The following is a 22346-nucleotide window of genomic DNA, read 5'->3' as shown; positions in this document are numbered from 1 at the left end:
AAGGTGGTATTGGTAGTCTCAATAAGGTTTGATGCTCTATGGCCCACAATATGTTCTAAAATAGCTTGCCACAACTGACTGGCTTATGTTGGTGGGCTTGATAGCCAAGTAGTAGCACTATGATATGCAGCATGGGACTCAGGTTAGTTTCTGAAATTTGACCTTTAAGCAGGGGTGTTCTCCTGAAAAAAAGGTCAACATATAACTACTTCCAAATCCTGGAATATCAACATTCATTGGAATATGATTAAGTGCCAGTCCCAACCCAGCTCTTCCCACATGCAGTATATGAATCATAGACTATCAGGGTTGGAAGGGACCTCAGAAGTCATCTAGTCCACAGGACCAATCCACAGACAGATTTTTGCCCCTGCTTCCTAAGTGGCCTCCTCAAGGATTGAACTCACAACCCTGGGTTTAGTAGGCCAATGCTCAAACCACTGAGCTATCCCTTCCCCCAGTCCACACTCATCCCCTTGTTTTGGCATGGCTTTATTAACAAATAAAACACGTATGAGATAAAAACATAAGATTAGTTCAAGCCTTGCCCCCAAGTTTGGCTGTTCCTAGAGTTCCTGCCAAAGGACAACTCAGTCCATAGGTGTTGCAACTGGGCTGCTGCTTCACCCTCTGGCTTGAAATGGTTTCCATCATATACAGGGTTGACAGTTTCATTCAATGGCTCTCAGCACCCGCACTATACAAATTGTTCCAGTGCCCCTGGCTCAGGCCATACTCTAGAGAGCCACATCTACCTCCCTCCAAGCAAGGTCATGGGTTGCTTGTTGTAGTGAGTCAGGAGAACCCACTTCTCTAGACAGGATCAACACCTACTAAGAGGGTGAGGGTTGGAGTGTCTTGGGCAAACACTGCCTGACAAGGAGGCAGTCTCATCACCTTAACAAGTCTTTATCTGCCTTTCATTGTTTTGCATCACAATCTAATATGGTAATTTCATTTTAAATAAAAAAATTTAAAAAGTCTTCAGTTATGTCTCTTAACTGTTGCTCAACACCCACCAAATTGCTAACTATTGCACATCAATGCATTTTAGTTAAACATCTGTCTCCTCATTTGCTTCCTTGTCAAATCTGCAATTTATTTCTGAATAACTTTTCACTCTGCATCTGCACACTCCATGACACAGGTAGAGAACACACCGGAAAGTGCAACACTTGTTCTTTAGAGAGCAAACATGTAGTGCAAATTCATGCTGCGAGGACTTGCAAAGTTCCTTGGGGTTACATACAGGTGTGAAACTGTTATGGTAATTTGCTAAAGCATATTTTAGAGAAGCCACGGTATTATCCTGGCAACAATTAAATCATTTATGAAAAAGACTGATATCTAAAGCCCATTTATTTGGCAGATGAAAGGTGGATATCACTAGAAAACTTTTTTTATTCACAAAAGCAACATTACGTATAACATTTTATAAGTAAATACTTGAATTTGATTTTGAACATTTAACTCTGTTTTGATAGATAGATAGATAGATAGATAGATAGATAGATAGATAGATAGATAGATAGATAGATAGATCAGGTCCTTTCTCCAGTTCATTTCACAGAAATAAATATTTACTTAGAGCAGCTGAAAACCATAGTATCTAGATTCTGAATATTTAATAGAAAATAAAATTATATATATTTTAAGTACATTCTATCTTCAACATAACTGCATCCTCACAACAAATCTATTGCGTTGCCCTGACATAGTTACTGCAAAGGTTTTTCCTTTGCTGTCCCAAGGGCCCAATTGATTTATCTGCCAGAAGCCTAAAGCCCCAAAATAAGATAGCTTTGAGTTTACAGAGGTCATTTTTCATTGTCTAAATAAAAATTTCTAAACAAAAATCTCTCATCCTGTTAACCGCAGGGTCCTTATCTCCCCAGAGGCTACAGAGACCTGAAAAAAGCCATTTCAATTCTTTTATGAAGAAAGATAAAAGCAAGTTTTCGATTAGAAAGCCAAGAAAAGCCTTCTTATTAAATGGTGGTAACAGTAACTAGTCGAAAAGGCAAAACTGTTCAAGGAATGGGGGGAAAGGAAATCATTATGCATGAAGTAAACACCATACATGAGACTGCCAAGACAATCCGAAACAATGACCTTCGGGAAGAGAGGGGAAGTTCACAAGCCTTTGTAACTAGTTATAGTTCATTTCCATCTATTATAAAATCCTGCTTTATCACGCATGTTTTCTTACTTGTGTGTGCGTAGCTTTATCAAGTAATATTAACTGCATATTACCGTAATTATGCATTCAGACCCATCTTCTCTGATCGGTCATCATTCAAAGCACTTACCCAGAACTGGCTGGGTTTGGAGATGGCATTCTATTCAGCTTTAGAATAATAGATTTTGCAATGCTAAACTAAAAGTAGAATTATTGGAAGTTACTTCAAATTCCAAGTTTTGATAAAGCAAGATAAACAGAGACACTAATGATGATGCTTTGGGAAAGTATCCAAAGCTCTGAAAGCAAAAGGTTTCTGCTATTTGGAGAAACACTCAATATATGACTATGAGGTTGAAGTACCCTATTAGTGTTTTTCTTCCTGCTTTCTGCATGACACAAGAAGAGAAATGAGACAGGAGTGAGGCACTTTTTTTAAATTTATTTATTTCTTAATACACTCTAGCACTAAATAGCTAATCTACCAATTAAAATGTCAGTGTACCTAGAAAACCTTAGCCATAACTCCTTATGAGGAAAAAAAAATCCTTGACATTCAATCTCAATTTTTAAAAAAGAGCAAGTTCTTGGCTGATGCTCGCTTTTGATGATGGTATCCATTTCAAAATAGCACTTTCAAAATTCAATGTATTTCCCCACATTCACACCAGTTCCCCAGATTCTCAGCTGCAATCCTGCGTTTTAATAAGGATGAACACAGTTACGCTCCTCTCCAAGGAGATAAAATCCAGTCTTGGATTTACTGACGATTATCGCAGGTAAAATGTGTTAGTTAATACTGTCTGCAGGGTGTCAGACTGACAGAGAGAGGTCTTTCTCAGTCTCATTTGCTTAGAATAAGTTAGAGAAGAACCTGAAGTGGATTTCTCCTATTTCCTTTCCACCCCATTTTCTCTCAACGCATCTTGAATATGGTGTATTGTAAAAAAAAAAAAAAGCAAAATATTCATTTCTCTCTGAGATCATATGGTGCTTCTGAGCTCTCATACATAATCTGGCAGAATTCAGATTCTTCTGTCCCCAAAATCATTTTGTTTTTCCGACTCCAAAATGAAATTCAGTTAATGACAATGAATAGATTCTTTGTCTCAGGATTTGTTTTTAACTATGGTTAGTCTCTCAAGTTGTGAGGGGTCTAGCTAGTAAAAACCAAGGGTGAAATCCTGACCCCACTGAAGTCAATGGGAATTTTCCCATTGACTTCAATGATGCCAGAAATTTACCCCCAACATGTAGCTTTGGAATTTTGATAAGTACAGCAGACACAGTTTAATTTATGTGCCGTCTTCTTTACATATTTTAATATATTCTCTGTGCATGAACTTGTACTTATTTCAATAGCTATATGACAGAGATATGTATCTTTAATTTTTAAAAAATCTAAGAAAATTATATTTGAACTACACTACAATTCCATGCTGAATTGATTACATTTCATATTTAAATATGGCATTGTTGGCCAGATGTCTGTATTTTAACAGAACACTACCCTTCCTGATCTAATTCCCTTCTGCAGTTAATGGAAATACTTCCATTGGCCGCAACAGGAACTGGGTCGGCCCTAAACATGGGTGTTCATAATCTCTTATCCACTTCTGGACCTAGACATACATGATATAGTTCATGACAATTTCATTGATTTCACTCTTAGGTACAGACTTAAAATAGGTAGAGACTTAAAATACTCAGAATTTGTAGGAAAATAAATGCTCCATTACAAATGTCATTTTGTAGAAAAGGAAATGAATTTTATTATTTTATTTTATCATCAAATTGTAACTAATGTAGTAGAGTTTGCAAATTGTTTTGGCTGTGAAATCCTAAAACCAGATGATTTTGTATTGTGTTTTAGCTTTCCTAGATTAAATCTTAATGTCCTTCACTGGGACCACCTCCTATTTGAACACACTATGGCTGAGATTCACCTTCTTTGGAGATTTCTACCAAATACAAGAAAATAAAGTTTTAAAGCCAGAAGGATTTCTACAGTAATGCAAGATATTGATCATTGCATTGTTTTCAACAGTAGCTTGCTTCTGTGTCCATTCCTTAAGAGTTCTGGGGAACCCAGTGGGTTAATATTGGGAAGCTATAAGCTGTTAAGAAAGTACTGAATGTATTTTACTAAATGTTGTTATATCATTCAGTCTCCTAAGAGATAACAGAAGCTATACTGTCCCCTTGGTTTTCATTCAAACCACTGGTTGTGCTCATTACAGGCTGGTAGAGTTCAGTTGTGAAATATTAAGAACCAATGGAAATTAATCAGATTACACTCAAAGACACTATCTCTTTGCTCATCTCAACACTCACCATACAGATACACTTTACTTTTTATTGGTCCTGTTTTACCAGCCTTGTGCACATTGAGTGGTACCTCCTTGCTACACTGTACCATTGACTTCAGAAGGATGAAGGGTTACGTTTTCAAAACTGGATATGCCATGGAAGCACGTGAAAAATACAACATAAGCACACATGTGAAAGATGAGACTGCCACATGCAGAAGTATATGCCCAAGATGGGCTTCAACAGGATGCCAATATACAGAACATATTTATTACAGGAGGAACTATCTCTGTACCATGGAAAAATTAAACTATTTCTTGTCATACATTAATTATTTTCACAGGAAATAATGCCCATTTCCATTAAGCTTGGGGAAATTAAAATAAATATAAGGACTGACCAAGTAATTTTAAAGATTATAAATAAAAACAATTTTAGCTGATGAAGATGCCTCTAGGGTTTTTAATTAAAAGACAGAAGTAATATCCTTCAGGGATCAAATTGATACCTAACAATAAAGCAGCTATTCCATTATGGACCTCACAGATGGACACATTTCACATTAGCTGATGGCAAATTGAGATCATTGTTAGCAGATTTAAAAATCACATATAGGAGCTTTTTCCTGTGATAGTGCAAGTTACATCATCCCAAACTTTCTCTCTCTCTCTGTTTCTAAGGCTATCACTATGTCTAAAATCTAGTTTAATCAACAGGCTTATTTCAATCCATAGTAATGTTCAGGTATTGTTCCAAGAACAATCCAATATCCTCCACCAAAGCCTCTGTGTGGAGGACCAATACAATACCAGAGATGGAGGATTATTTCCTTCTGTCAGCCTAGAGGAAGGTACAAGGCAACTCTAGTGAGAGCTGTTATCATAGCCCAAGAACTATAGTAATCACTGGTGGGAGTGCCACAAGGGAGGGAGAGAGGGGAGAAGCCCTGCTTCCAACACAGTTGGAAAGATTTTATCCCCTGGCTGGTAGTGCTGCTCCTCCTGCTGCAACACCAGAGGCAGCGCATTGCGGCGCGGCAGGTCTCCTCCCCCAGCCCACCCAGGATGGCAGTGATGGAGGATTTGGGGCTGTTGCTGCCGACTGGGGCAGCGCTGCCTTTCTGGGGCTCCCCGCATGCCGCCCACAGGGGACTGGGGATGCCAAGGACTCTAAATTGGCTCCAGGGTGCCATGTGGAAGGGGAGATGCTAAGGAGCTGACTCTGGGGGGTTACTGGTTTAGGGGCAGGGGCAGTGGTGGCCTGGGGAACAGCCTTGCTACTGTCAGGCCTTTTTCACTGTGCAGCCTATGCAGACCCCAGCCAGGAGCCTGAACTCCATCTTTGTCTCCTAGTAAACACCTGAGACAGTGCGGGATTGTGTTGGCTCAGTCCCAGGCACCTGGCCATTATGCAATTAGGGAGCTGGGGGGGTGGGCTGGGGAGATGTCCCAGAAAAGCACCAACCCCACCCAACAATTCAACTTCATGGCTCACAAAATCCGATCTGGTAAGGCCCATCTGCTGCCCCCTTACACCCACCTGACACCAGCACCTAAACCCTCTCCCCACCCCCCAGGATATCTATCCAAATCTCCTCCCACTGCTGGAATCTCCTCCTCACAAACTCTTCAACCCCTCTCCACAGCCCCAGATTCCCAGCCCTAAACCTCACCTCCTGCATCCTCCCCTGCAGCCTCCATATCAACCCCTGATACTAGTCACACCCCCGCTCCACAGAAGACCTTCATCGTGACACCTCTAATTTTGTAACAGTCCTCCCCACACACCCCTCCCTCCCTTTGCTCCCCCCAGTCCCACACAGACATAGCTCATGGTCCTATCCTACAGACACAGCTCTGGTACACACTCCCCTCCCTTCACCTCCTCAAACACATTCCATGGCTTGCCCCTCACTTACCCAAGTCTATCCCCGCGACCCTCATGTCAGGGCTTCCCTAGCCCAATGCTCATTTCCATCATTAGTTCCCCTTACCCACCCACCCCATCTCTGTGTTTGTATGAGAAATACCTTGTGTGTGTGCCACACAAAGATTATGTAAGTTACATAAAGAAATCTTAATAAAGAATACATATTTATAATTACTTGTTTGTTTTGTCACTTTTTGGTAGGCTGCAGAATTGCTGTTTTAGTTAGCTCACAAAGCTGATACTATTCAGTAAGATTTCAAGGAATGTTAGTACATGTTTTAGACATCACCCTCCCACCTGAGACCCCAAGTGGCACCCCGATCACTGGAGCCAAAGGCACTGCACTCCCTAAATTAATCTGATCCACAAGTTTCATGGAGCCACTAACCAGACCCACTGAACATACCCAATCACCTCAGCCTGCTGACAGTGGGCCCACCCAAGAAAAAAGTCGTACAACTCAGTCAAGATGTGCACAGCATGCTGCCAAGTCTGTCTGTAGAGGCTCTCCACCTCAGAGTCTTTTCGCCTCCTTACCTCCTCTGCAGAGGGGAGACCAGAAAACTGTATCCTCTGGCTCCAATCCTGAAGTCTTTTCTCACTCTCACCCAGCCAACACTCACTAAAATCAACAGAAGTTTTGCCTGCAGACACTTAAGCAACTGAGTAGTAACTTTTCTCATGTGACTTGTCCCACAGAAGTCAATATCCCATTGAATTCAAGGAACTACTCCCATGAGAAAAATCATGTGTTTAAGTATTTGCAGGATCAAACAAGAGCTGGCCTGTATGTGTGTTCCTCTTGTTATACAAATGGAAGAGCAATCCATGAATGAAATTTACTAAGCTTTGCATATTTTTAGAAGTGTTTGAGGCTGTAGATTTGACCCTTAGGTTTATCCAGTTCAACTTGTCAATAAAAATAATTTGAAAAAACATTTTATTCCTTCAAAGTGCAAATATAATATCTAAAACATCAGTTGGGATGTGACATCACAAAATCTAGAGTCTATTAGCAAAAGAAGAAGGGTAACTTTACAGGCATTAAAAGTCTTTGGAATACATACAAATTAAATATATTTTAATCATAAAAAAGATTTACATTATATAGTACAGTACACATTTATAATACTTCGCATATTCAATGTTGAGTTTTGATTACTGACCTTACAAATTAACTAAAGCCAAAAAGCATACAGTGCAAACCACTATTGAAAGGGAGCATTTACTGATGTTGTAACATCTATTTAAGGAATGTGTGACTAACCTCAGAGAATGCAGAACTAAAAATGTACACTAAAACTCTGAAAATTGCAGTAGAAGTTTAGCATTCAAAATCCGTGTGATTGCAAGCATCAGTGCACAGACAGATGTCCCTATCTTCAAAACTCATTGAGTGATTACTACAGGCCGTGTAAGTAAAGCAGTTTTGTCACACAAAAAGACACACCCATTATGCATAGGGTATGGGCAAAATAATTGTATGCTAATTTTGATTAATTCTATGCAGGGAATGTATAGAAGATGTGGGCCTGATTTTCAAAGGTACTGAGCAGTCAAAACTCCAACTGAAGTCGACAAGAGTTGTGGGACTCAGCACCTATGAATATCAGACCTTTAACAGTTACACAAACAGTCTATGATCCTGTAATGAACTGCAAGTGGGTGGGCCCCTCTAAATGTGTGGAGTCCAATTAGCTTCAATGCACAGAGCTCTTTGCAGGATAAGCAGCAACATAGAACTTACAGTATGTTTTGTAACTATTACAACATATTCTATCTTCCATATGCTCAATAACATGGCTCTCTTTAAAGTGCTTTTGAGTTACACAAACTTTAAATAAATAAACAAAAAATAGAGCCATGCTATTAGTTACACAAACAGAAAATGGAATATATGTTCTCTGTAATATAACGGCTCTATTTCTTTTTAAAGCTGTATAACTCTATGGCAGTTAAAATAGTGCAATATTATTGAACATCTGTTCTTGTTAGATGTTGTAACACATATAAGACATATTGCACAATATGTTACACTACTACGGTTATTTGTTTTTGTGTTTTAAACTTGAAGGCAATAAAGCACAACCAAAATAAAGATACGCTGGCAGAGACTTTGCATTTACAAATGTAAAATCTACAATGCCAAAAGAAAACAAACAGAACAAGACATCTGAATTGGAACTGTGAATAAGAACTAAACAAAATAAAGTTAGGTAAAAGTGAAACTTGTAACCAAGGCCCCCCACCCCCACCCCCCCAAAAAGAAAGAAAAGAAAAGAAAGCAGCAAGCAAATAGCCTCTTTTTACATCCAGATAGTCCTGAGAATAATAATGTGCTAGTTTTTCAAATCCAAGTAGCTATTGAAGATTGTAATGATTTCAGTCTAAAAAGCAATGCTGGAAAGCGTCTTCGGAGATTGCCAGCTCCCACTGTGCAGAAACATTGTGTCATTGCATGCTGGTGTAATGGAGACAGACAAAAGAAATACTTCAAGAAAAGAAGTGGGGAAGCACTGGATGATGTATTTTCCCAGAAAACCCAGTTACAGTTTTACCAATGACTATGTATGTGAGTGTGTGTGTGTGTGTATATATATGTCATTGGTAAAATTGTAACTGGGTTTTCTGGGACAACACAAACACACACACACACATACACATATATATATATAGGAATTGTTTTGCTATAAACCATAAATTAAAACTCATGATCTATTAAATTTAAAAGAGAAAATCTACAAGCTTTACAATAGCACTTCATGATGGTTTCATTTGCCAGAACACATAGCAGCAATTCACCATCATAAATTATGCTCACCGTGACATCTTTTCCCGTGATTTTTACACCTACACAGGCACACCCACCCAGAAGACTAGCATAACATTGAGATCAAATCTTTTAGGACTTCTCCGCTGACCCTGGTTATACAAGGAAATGCATAACAAGTTAAGAGCTAAGTTAATGTTGCGTCTGTTTGTGGCTTGTTTTCCTCCGTTTATTTAGCTTGCTTTTTAAAAAAATCAACACAGTAAGCTTTACAAACAAGATGTATGCTAATTAAAGTGAAATTACTCAGAATACTTTAGTTTATACAAAGATTGAAGCCTAAATGATCATTTTAAGATGTTCAGCCTTATATAAAAAGGCCAATAATAATTATACTTTATTTACTTGCAAGTGTTCTACATGTAAAATTTTTATGAGATGGGAAAAAATACTAGTTTATAAGTACTTTCTAGAAATTGTTTCCAGAAAAAATTATTTGGTTGCTTCTTTGTCTATTCAGGAAATAAGGTGACACCAACTGGCACAAACACTGCCCCCCATCTTTATCACCATAGGCTACAGAGAAGAATAATCTCCCCCTTTTTAACCGGGGGCCCATGAGGGTGAAGCAGAAGGGGAGATACAAGGCAAACCTTTTCTAACATAGAAAGTAGGAGCACCCTAGGAAGAAAAAGCTGAACCCCACCCTCACCTGACTTGAAAAAGGTTGGGGTGGGGGAAGGAGGAAACATCTTCCAAGATAGGAGGGGGTAGAAGGAGAAACAAGGCGGCCCCTTTCCAACATTGAAGGATGGAGGACATGCTTTATTCTGATAAAATCCAAAATTTAGAGAGGATTCATGTCCATAGACAGACAGCTAGACAATACACTGGGCATCTTCTCCTTCATCTCTAAGCCATTGTTGCTTTCTCTAAAATCAGATGTCCAGATGTTTATAATATTTTTGATTAAGTAAATTTCATAATTAAGATCTTAGAGAAGGAATCAGGCATAGAAATTAAAACAGCTGGAGCTGCATAAAAGTTCTGAAAGAAGCTACCCAGGTGGATGCTTCACTGACATCCAGAGGACCACCTAAGAAATGAAGAATCAGTTGTCAGCCAGAGAAATTACTTGGACACAAAGACAAAAAATACTCTCAGTTACTTGTCTGAAGCTTCATATCCCTTTGAGGCTTCTCTCAGCTGCTGTCTGTTATAAACTTGCATCATGCTAAGAAAGTTCTTTTTATTTCAAGAGGTGCTGCATGAACCACGAGAAGACCACGAGGTACAGCTGAGCAATGATATCATACCCAGACAACAAAGATACACTGATTACAAAATCAGGAAGCTTGAAGTTCAGTATAGAATTAAGCAGCTACATAAATAAGGTACTGTATAAACCACACACTTCACAATCATATTTAATAAAATATGTATGTAACCACGTTTGTCCATTTCCCCCACATCCAGTTCATTCTGGTCCCAGTTGAGCAAAGCATGTATGCACTTGCTTAAGTCTATCCCCATTGACTATTCACATGCTGAAATTTACTCAAGAGCATAAAAGTGTTTAACTTTAAACATGTGCTTAAGTGCTGTACTGTATAGGGATGGACTGGTGAATTTGGAGCCTCTGTTTGCTTGTGTCACCCATTTGTTGCATCTTGATTTAAATCAGGCCCCAGTCCTGCAAACATTTATGTACATGAGTAACTTTTGATGCCTGAATAGTCCCACTGAGTATATATTTAATATTTTTAAATTTGTATCATAATTTATTAAATCAACAGCAGTAGTCGATGGGAACGCCCATATTTGTACATGTTTGCGGGATCAATATAACCTCATCGGAACAGGAAGTATCTGTGACATTACACTCCATAATGTTTTATGGAAATATGCTTATGAGTGTAAATATGATGTAACTGGAATATGCTTCATGCAAAAAGTCTCTTGTAAGGTATCATTGCAAAGCTTATGATCTACTGAGTGGGTTCATCCTATTGTTTGCATGTATTGTTTCTATGTCTGGAGTTAGGAGTATAAGATATCAACTTGTATTACTGATGTAAACATATTATGTGGAAGCCGTTAAGGGTGCTTCAGAATCAATGAACTGTGAATGGGTTCGTTTACCTGCAAGCCTTCCTGTGTACATGTTGGCCAGCTCCTAGGTAATGAAGGTCTTAGTGTGACATGTGATCATGTCACCTGAACTTGAATCCATCTTAAACCTGGTGCTTTTCCATTTAGAAGGAGTGGTGGGGTCCCCGAGAGACAAAAGATTCCCTCCTTGTGCCAAAGCTATACAAGGGGGTGGAACAGAACAAAGGGGATGACAGTCATGAGAAAACCCCTAGTTTCCACCTAAGATGTCTGCTAACAAGCACTATCCCAGGGAAAAGGATTGGGCCCAGACTAGGAAGGAGTCTAGTCTGTGGAAGAAACTTATTGGAACATTTCTGAGGGTGAGATTTACCTGTAAACAGTTTCTTAATGTATTAGACTTAGACTTGCGTGTTTTGTTTTATTTTGCTTAGTAAGTTACTTTGTTCTGTCTGTTATTACTTGAAACCACTTAAATCCTATTTTTTTATATTTAATAAAATCACTTTTGTTTATTATTGAACCCAGAGTAAGTGATTAATACCTGGGGGAGCAAACAGCTGTGCATATCTCTCTATCAGTGTTACAGAGGGCAGACAATTTATGAACTTACCCTGTATAAGCTTTATACAGAGTCAAATGGATTTATTTGGGGTTTGGATCCCATTGGGAACTGGGTATCTGGGTGCCGCAGTCGAGTAACCTGCTGAGCAGTTTTTGGTTAAAGTCTGCAGCTATGGGGGGTGTGGGTCAGACCCTGGCTCTGTGTTGCAGCAGGCTAGTGTGTCTGGCTCAACAAGGCAGGGTTTTGGAGTCCCAAGCTGGCAGTAAAAATGGATTCAGAGTAATTCCAGCACGTCAGGTGACAGACCCACAGGGTTTTTGTGAGCAAAGCCATCAGAGTGTCTCTGACAATGGAGCCCCATGCCTCATTGTGACTGTTAGGGTCTAAATAAATATTAGTAACAATAATATTAATTGTTCTGAGATTTTAACAATGGAACTTTAATGTTAAATTTAACATCTTTTTGTAGGAATTACCTAGGATTTTAAAAACAAAAAAGACAGGGAAAAATCCCAACTCAAACAAACAGAAAAATAATAGGATACTGCTGCCACTAACGTCTATGGCAACTGACAGAAATGCCATTCATTTAAATGGGAATCAGATCTGCCATTTTTGGTAACTGAGCTTATGTATCTTTTGCCTTCAGCTCTTCTACATGGCATACACTGCATAATATTGTAAAAAAATGAACCTCCAAAACACAGTCTTGGACTGTAAGAAAGGTTTGTGTGTTTTTATTTAAACTCAGATTTCAAACATAGACACAAGGATTATATTTTTATTTTACTACACAAGGGGACTGAACTTCTGATGCTGACAGAACACTTTATGTGATATTTAGCAACAAAGAGGGAGGTGCTGTCAGCCCAGAATTCACAAGAATAGGAGCCAGTTGAATTTATGACATAGTGTGGGAAAATTACCTCAACACAGTCTACTTTTGCTGATTGTTCCTTATGCTGACACTTCTGATGCCCTGAAAGTTGCTGTGCTCACATTCTCTGTTGCTGGTGTCAAAGAACACTCTTAATCTTCACATGCCAAGATGAGGAAAACCTATTGCAATGCCCAAAAGACCTAACTCCTGTCAAATATATTCACTTAACACTAGCAGTTTGGTCTATGGCACTAGAGATTCTTGAAGAGAGGGTGTGAGGGATGGTGGGGGGAGATAAACAGGCAGTGGCTTTAGCACAAAATCCTGTCCGTGCCTGGGTGGTATCACACTGTACGACCCAGGCACACTGCAGGAGGAATAGAGGAAGGATGTCATCCATAAATGGAGGGTTGGATTTTTATTTTATTTTATTGCAGTTTGCATGAGATAATGTATGTTTGTGGAAGAATATTTCTGAATAAAAGTCCCACATCATCTCTGCTGAATAAAAGTTTGCTTGATCAAACACTGGATTAATTGCATCCAGACTGCTCCTGTAAAGATCAGTGTCATCTTGGATTATCGTTCACTACTATGGGATGTTAAAGTTGCTACATTTTACATGTACAAAAATCAAAAGTGATACATGCTATTTTGGGCCAGGTCCTCCCTCCCTCCCTCTCTCTCTCACACACACACACACAAATATGATGCCATAAGTTAATTTCATTGTTGTACAGCACTTGCTGAACCACATTCAGCACAGCACCACAATATTTTCATGACTGACACTCCGATTTACTAGTTGCTTTCAGAATTCATACAAACAAATGTGTGAAGGTTAGAAATGAGGACAATCTTACACCATTTTTATTGGGAGGCACGGTGTAGAAGAGACCTCAGTGCCCAGTAGGAATTGGCCAAAATCAAAGCCATTCAGCCCCCCAACTGCTCCCTTCTCCTCCCTGAAATTTGAGAGTCCAGATAAATTGGGAGACCAGACACAAACAAGAAAAAACCCTAAAACCTCCAAATGAGAACTTTTCTGCCAAACCCAAACTATCCCCTGGGTTTCACTCATCTCTGTCTGAAAGAGATGAGTCAAAACTGGAACCATTTATCTGATCCTGCACAAACTTTGGGGGTTCAGATGAAGTAAGATCTGGATCACCCCTGCTTTCACATAACCAGCACTTGACATATAAGGTTTTGCAAAGCCACCTCTTGTACACACACGCGCGAACTCTATCCCCACTTTGTTCTGAGAGAACTGCGATGGAATAGGTGATAGCTAGGGAAAACCCCGTGGGTATTGGCATACAAATGAGCACACCAAGTATCCATTCCTATTTACTTGTAGAATTCTCATACCCTGTACAGCCAGAAAACACACACACATTTTATATATGTGGATGTGTGTGTGTGCTATATTGATGAAGGGCAAAGGTACTTTTAACTGGACAAGGATTTCCCACCCATACCACAATCATGGACACCTACAACAATTTTCACATTGGACTTGGGTTGGTGGAATTCTAAAAGCAAATGTGCGAGGCAGAAAGATGTTTAATTCTGTGTTTATTGGGAATTATCTGAGAAGCAGTGTGGCTTACTGGATTGGGTAAGGGGCTGGATTTAAGGAACTCCTGAGTTGTAAGACAGGCTTTGTCAATGACCCTGTGGCCAAGTCACTTAATCATTCACTTTGAGTTTTGCCACTTGTAAAATGGGAACAGTTACTAAAATTTCCTACCTGATTAAAATTAATGTGTTAATATTTGTGCATCTCTGAAAATATAAAGCGCTACATAAATGCTATGTGTTATTTCTCATTAATTAGATGTTAGGGCACATTAAATCAAACAAATGTTGGTTAGGATATTTAGATGTTTAGATGTTAAGCTCCTAATGGAAAACATTCTGAAGATAATTGTTTAGGAGATGAAGTAGTACAGACTGGTAAGACAATATAGTTATTACCAGGAGAACTTGGTAAACCAGTAGGTCAGTCAACATCTCCTTCATTTCAAAGAAGCCCAGCTTACTGTCAGTCAGAAATAAAATAGATTTGATGACTTCAATATAGGGAAAGATCCTCAGCTGGTGTTAATTGTCATAGCACACTTGACTTCACTGAATTGACACCAGGTGAGATCTCCCTTATGTATGTTTGAAAGCATGACACCATTACTGCTCAGTTCATGACGGACTTTCTCTTATCAATGACATGTGCATGAGGTTGCTAGTCAGGTCTGAGGTGGATTAGTAGAGCGGAGTGAGAACGCTTCCAGTTGTGCTCACTCATGAACACTAAGATATACTTGAAACACACCCAGAAGTTTTAAACACTCTATTTAAATCAATAATCACAACTGCTACAAATACGTAAGTTATAGATGAATGGGGAGACATTCTGGCTTCCTAGAAGACAATGGGAATTTTGCCACTGGTTTCAGTAGAGCCAGGATATCACCCACAGAAAGCCAAACAAATCATTATTTCTCATACTCAACCTCTGTGTAAAACCTACTAATCTAATTTTAGATGCAAGGCCTGATTCAGCTCCCATTTTAGTCAGGAAGAGATTTGCCGTTTACAAGACTCACTTTTAATGACATACATTATTTAGTTGCCTAAATGAATGGGTATCTCATTGTATCCATTTCCCTCCAGCTATTCCCTATAATCACTAGTGGTAAGTATGGGGAATGCTGCAAATTCTGACATAATTTATAGCTAAACCAGCAAGCTTTTGAAAGTGACAATAGTACTTCAGTGAGGGGAGGGCCTGGCCAACAGTTACGGCTTGGTTCTCTTCTTATTTATGACTTTATTGGGAACGTCAGCTGGATGTTTATTTCCACTAGTTTTGTAGTTAAAGTTAGGCTGGTCTCTTGTGTGTTTTAGTTTTGTCTTCTCTAATAATATTCATTCAGAATACCAAAACATTTTTAAAAGTATTAAAAAGAGCATACAAACATGCAACTAAACAAAAACAAAATCAAACACGGTACACTAGGAGAATAAAGCTTATGGGGAGAGAAAACAAAGCTGTGTGACAGATGGAAAGGTCTCAATGGATGAATGGTACTACTACAAATAAGTAGCAGGCAGCCAGAGGGGATCAAATAATGATTATAGAAGAAAAAAATGAGGGTTAAAAAAAATGGGGGGGAAGCTTTGGCTCAGGCTAAGAATACTAGATTAACAATATTTAATTTTTTAAAAAAAAAGTATATTTAAGTATACATCCTCACTACCATCACAAGAAGGGAAATAAGTCATGACAAATAAGGTAGACAGCTGACAAGTGAGCCAGCCTGGACAATATAAAAAGCTCAACATGTCCGTGGAGAGGAAGGAATGTACTCCACAATTTGTACTGGCATGCCCCCAAACCTGAACAGATTACTTTCTGACGATCAATATCTGTAACCACCAGAGGCCTGTTACAGAGGTTTTTTTTAAAAATCAGCTTCAAAGAGACCCGTCCCAAGCCTACATTTTATTTTTGCCACTGGGTGCTGAGGTAAGAGTTTTGGACAAGGCTCATTTTTCATCTCTTTATAGGGCTGCGGATTGAATATGAAGTGTCCCAGCATGTTCTCAGGGCTTTGCTTTGTCGGTTTCCTGTCCCACAGATGAACATTCTAAGATGACACTTGTCCCCTCTGATTGAGGCTTAAACCAGACCTTTCACATCAACCTTATTTATAAATTCCCTTATGTGGAATTTTCCTATTTAACCATCTATAACAAATATTAAAGTACTCGTTCTCTCTTTATTATTTCCTAAGACTGCTAGCTTTGTATGAAAGCGAAAAAGATTCTTTACTTTATCTAAAAAGCTATTTGAATGGCAATTACATGCAGATACAGGTTAAATATTTTACAGGAGAACAGCAGGCACTTTTTTCATTACTATTACATAGCTTAATAGAAACAGAACCAAAAGAGATTTTCCCAGAACATAAAGTAACTGCAAAGAGAGCTAAAAAAAAACCCTCTCTCAGATATTATTGTAAGTATGAAGTAATAATTTACACAAGCTTCCATAGTCGTAGATGTCCTGTACAATTTGGTCTATCTTTCCAGCTCTCCTATCCTAGCTTAATTTTCCTTTGTCTTTCTCCAGTTCATTTTTCAACCACTGAAAACAACAAACACTTTTGAGGAAGCCTTGATAGGATTTCTCCCCCATCCCCCCCTTCTAATTTAATTTTCTGAAACTAACCTATCTGAATGAAGAAAAACAAGATCAAGAACAACAGAAAATCTAACCAGCTTTTTAAGGAAACAGCCTAAAAGAAAAAAAAAAGCGCTGTATTATTAATAGCAAACTCTAGGATGATGGATGAAAAGAACAACAATATCCTTTAATCATAAAGCACTAACATTCCAGCAGTGCTGGTAAGTGAGTGGAGCAGAGAAACCATTTGAGACTTAAACAGATGGATTAGAAAGGGTTCCACTGTGGGTTTCTGGACAGATTTCAAAACAGCAGCCTGATTAACTAATGCACAAAAAGCAAGTGATTCTTCCAATCAATAACCTTTTATGTAAGCATATTTGAGTTATAATATTTAAACACAGCAGACAAGTAGGGAATCAGGGATTCTTCATGCTGGGATAACAAAGCAGTAAGTTTTACTTGAATCTGGAGATCTTTTTTCCATTTCTCACTCAAAGGGATTTTATAGCTGTTGCACTACATATGCATCAATATATTAACAGCTCACACTGGGTTTGCAAAATTAGTTTCAAGTTCAAAGTAAAAAACTGCTATTTTTACAAAACTGGGGGAGGGGGATGTTTGTTAATTAAGTTTTCATGGAACAATGAAACTGCACATGGATATTACACAGTTTCTAACTTTTCTAATGAATAATCTCTTTACAAATAGTTAGAGATTGGCTTGAACCAAGACATCCTTCAGTCTGGGATAACAACTATTCATAAATGGTAAATTCACAAGTAAGTTATCAAGTTAATCTGAAATGAATATCAATAACGCTTTTATACCGGATCCCAGCAGAAAAAAATATTTTAGAAACATCTTTATACCAAAATATCTTAAAAGAAACAAAAACTAGTTTTGAAGTGTTTACTATTTCTTTTTAAATAGATCCTAATTTACATGTATTTCCTTCTGTAAAGTCATATCTCTAATTCATGGCAATTAAGCAATTAAGTACTACATTTTATAAAATCACTAAGAGTTTCTTAAAATAGCTTTTCTGTATACAGTAACTCCTCACTTAACATTGTAGTTATGTTCCTGAAAAATGTGACTTTAAGCGAAACAATGTTAAGCGAATCCAATTTCCCCATAAGAATTAATGTAAATGAGGGGGTTAGGTTCCAGGGAAATTTTTTTCACCAGACAAAAGACTCTCTCTCTCTCTCTATATATATATATATATACACACACACACACACACACACACACACACACACACAGAGTATAAGTTTTAAACAAACAATTTAATACTGGTACACAGTGATGATGACTGTGAAGCTTGGTTGAGGTGGAGGAGACAGAGGGTGGGAGATTTCCCTTACTGCTAAATGATGAATTAGCAATTGGCTGAGCCCTCAAGGGTTAACTCTCTCTCTAGGCAGCAGGAATGGAGAGAGATATGCGCATTTCCCCTTTAAGTACACTGCCTTGTTAATTAGATCAGCTTGCGGAGACCGCAGCTCCTGAGCCCTGGTGTGTCCCCCCTGCTCTATGGAAGATGGGGTAAGTGAGGAGCAGGGGGGAGGAGGACACCCAGACATTACCCCCACTCTTCCTTCCCTCCCCCCTGCACAGCAAGCAGGAGTCTTGAGGAATAGCTCCAAGGCAGAGGGAGGGCCAGCTCCTGGCACCAGCCGAGCAAGCTCGTGTTTGGGGCAGCAGATTCTACGGGGCGGCATTCCACACAATCCTAGGGTGGCACAGACGCTTTTTTGTTTTGTTTTGTTTGCCAATCCGGCCGCCCTGTTAGGGGCGGCGGCGCAGAGGAGAGGAGTGCCCTGTTGGGAGCGGGCTGCACGCTCTGTCTGCCCCAGCCGGTGCCAGGTCTGTAGCAAGCCTGGCAGGGCAGCCTGCATCCTTCCCTCTGCCTACCGGAGCAGCGCAGAGCCCTCCCAGCAGGCGGCACAGCGGTCAGGGCCGCGTGGTGAGCACCCCGCTGAAGCCCTGGCTGCCCCACTTCTCTCTGTCTCCCTGCTCCCTCCCCTTCCCTCGTCTGCAGCGCAGGGAGTCCCCCTGCACCCTGGCTCTGGCCGCGCTGCAGGTCCCCCCCCCCGGTTTGCCTTTTTTTTTTTTTTTTTGCTTTGCCATTCTGGCCGCCCCGATTTTTTTTTTTTTTTTTTTTTTTTTTTTTTTGCTTGGGGCGGCAAAACAGCCAGAGCCGGCCATGGGCAGAGGGCAGGAGCAGCACATGGCAGTGGGGGGAGGGACAGCTGCAATTGGTAGCCTGCTGGGCAGCTGCTGCACAGGGAACTTAGGGGAGCAGGGAGCTGATGGGGGGCTGCCGGTCCACCCTGGTTCCAAGCCCCCATCAGCTAGCTGCAACGGGCTGCTCTTCCTGCAAGCAGCAGACAAACCAGGTGGCTGCCAAACGACATTAGAAGGGAGCATTACACAACTTTAAATGAGCATGTTCCCTAATTGATCAGCAACGTAACAACGAAACAGTTAACCGGGACGACTTTAAGTGAGAAGTTACTGTATAATGTTGTTATAAGATCTAGTATTTTATAATATTCCAGGGATAAACACAATTTTTAATGCCACTGGAAAGAAGATTTCAGACTTTTGAATGATTCAAGGCTTCCAGAACAGATTCTGACCTGTTCCACTGACAGTGAAGTCAATGGAGTTACACTAATTTATACCTTTAGAAGATCTAGCCATCCTGTCAGGGGTCCAGGCAGTAATATTGCCTGTCTTTCACAATGTAATATTTTTAGGAAACACTTCTGGGGCGGTATATTTTAATAGAGGCTATTTGAAGTTTTTCTGCAGTTAGGAAGTTAGAAATAATCCAGTAAATTAGTGGGCAGAAGACAGGTAATGTAATCAAAAGGTACATAATAAAAACAATTTATCTCATGGCACTGCAGTTTATCTCACAGATCACCACCAAATATGTACACAAGCACCTACAAAAAGACATTTAATTTAACTTTCTAACACATGCAGAGAGCCAAAAGAATATTGTGTGACTTTATATTGAGTAAGAATCTCTTCTAAGCTTACATACAAACTTATGAGCAGTGCCAAAGGAACATCAGGAGACTGTTTAATAAAGAATCCTATAAGTGAATGTTTGAAATATGTTTTGTTAGAACCTCATAACTCAGGCAAATCAAAACAGATTTTAACAGTACTAACAAAAGGCACATTTGCAATCTAAAGGTTATGCTCCTACCAAATTTGTACCACATCACAATGATGCTGTAGAGCCATCCCAAAGTCACAACAAATTTTAATAGAAAAATTCAATATCTTTGTTCTTGAAAATGACTTTTTTCACTCAAACTTTATTTCACTCAAATTTTCTTCCAAAATTAATATATGAGCTGAGCAACTTCAGCCCAAAATGTTAATGTCTGGCAAATTTGCAAGCCACTGAAAAAGACCTAGTAGAATGAATTCTTTTTTGGCAACTTTAAATATAGGTGTCACTTTGCATATATAATAAAATATACATATCGGACCCATTCTTCAGGTTTGGCTAAGCTCTTCTGAGCATAGAACCTGGCACAGATAAAGTTGACTTAAAGTCATCTCTGTGTCCTCCCAATTGCTAGACTGCTGGAGGCTGGTTTCACTTTCATCCCCCTAATAACTTAAGGCAGTCTGAAGTAAGCTGCAATTTATGACCTTCCATGGTTCCCAAGGGGCCATTATCCTGGCCAAGGACTATGGACTGTAATGGCCCACTGATCATGTCCCCTTCCGTGAAACACAGCCCGTACTCCAAGGTCAACAAGGAGGCTGGCTACACTGGCTCTGTGACACTTGAGGATTCCTCTTCCACAAGGGGAATGCTAAACTGACCACTTAGGCCTACTTTGTCTGCTTATATTTACATAATTCTCATTCTCAGCTGCTGATGAGCTGTGGACAATCTTGAAGTGTTCCATTTCTTTCAGATATTAATACAACAGAATTTTCTCAGATATCTGTTACCTGTAAAGAACATTAATATCTTCAATGTCCTTTTTTGAGACTGTATGGTAGTTTCACAAACAAACTTGTGAGGTTTAGCACCTTCCTTATGATCCGTATACTGACTATATTTCTCCTGTTTGTTTTTAACGTATTCACAAATAGTTTCATCAGAAGGCGTGGTTGAAAAAGGAGAATGTGTAAGTCCTTGACAGGCAGTAAGTTGTGTATCGGTCTTGTGGCCTCATAAGAGTTCAAAGGGTGATACTCCTGTTGTTGAATGTGGAATGGTTCTGTAGGCAAACAGTGTATCATGTAAAGCTTCTTTCCATGGTTTCGCTTGCAAACTGGTAAGTTGCAAACTTTCTTTCATTAGTCTGTTCATTCTTTCAACTAGACCATTAGCTCTTGGATGGTATAAAGGAACAGTTTTGTGCTTCATACTTGCTGTTGAGTGTGTTGCATTTTAGCAGAGGTCAGTTGCTTTCCACTGTCAGTTACCAATTCCCTGAAAAATCCAATTGCATGAACTTAATCACTATTTCAGCGCCTATGTTTCCAGTGTCTGTAACTTCTAGCCACTTTGAATGAAAGTCTCCCATCACCAAGGCAAATCTTTGCATAACAGGCTGATCTTCAAATGGTCTTGTTATGTTGAGAGACAGCTTCCCCCATGGACAATTGGGATTGTCAACTAGTGTGAGAGGGATGCTGAAGGTTTTCTGTGACTTATCACTACTAGCACAAGCCATGCAATTCTTATTTCCTCAACCTGTTTTTCCATCCCTGGTCACAGAAGTCTTGTCACAGTCATCTTTTGGTTAGACTCATCCTCAGATATCCCTCATATGCCAAGCAAATCAATCATTCTCTCAGAACTGTAGGCACAACAAGACAGTCAGTTCTCAAAATCCATTCATTTACAAGGAACAGCTCACATGATATACGTGGCTATATGATTGCAAGTGTTCTGGTATCATCATCTTGTAAGGCCAACTGTCAACTAAGTAAGTCTTTAGATCCTGGAGTACCTTGTCTTCACTCATGGCTGTTGCCCACTCTGAGACTGTAATCACTTCTTGAGTTATAGGAGAGATTTGTGTAACGAAAGTCTCTTCATCATCTTTCTCTATTGCACCCTCATGATATTGTATAGGCAGGCGAGACAAACAATCTGCAGTGGTGTTTTGGCACCTGAAAGATACATTGTCTGAAAATCAAAGTCACTTAGTTTAGTGGCCCATCTGGCAATTCTTGGAGTTGCTAGTCCAGAACCTCACGTGGGATTAATATAAAGCTGATAGAGGTTTGTGATCAGATCTTAAGATAAATCTTCTCCCCCACAGGCAATTTCTGAAGTGTCTTACTGCCCAGAAACATGTCAGAGCTTCTGTCTCAATGACAGAAAAGGATTTTTCTGGTCAGTCAGGGTTCTGG

Source organism: Chrysemys picta, chromosome 3, assembly GCF_011386835.1.
Source record: "Chrysemys picta bellii isolate R12L10 chromosome 3, ASM1138683v2, whole genome shotgun sequence".
Taxonomy (NCBI): Eukaryota; Metazoa; Chordata; order Testudines; family Emydidae; genus Chrysemys; species Chrysemys picta.
The sequence above is the reverse complement of the archived record's forward strand: the minus strand, read 5'-3'. Positions refer to the sequence as shown.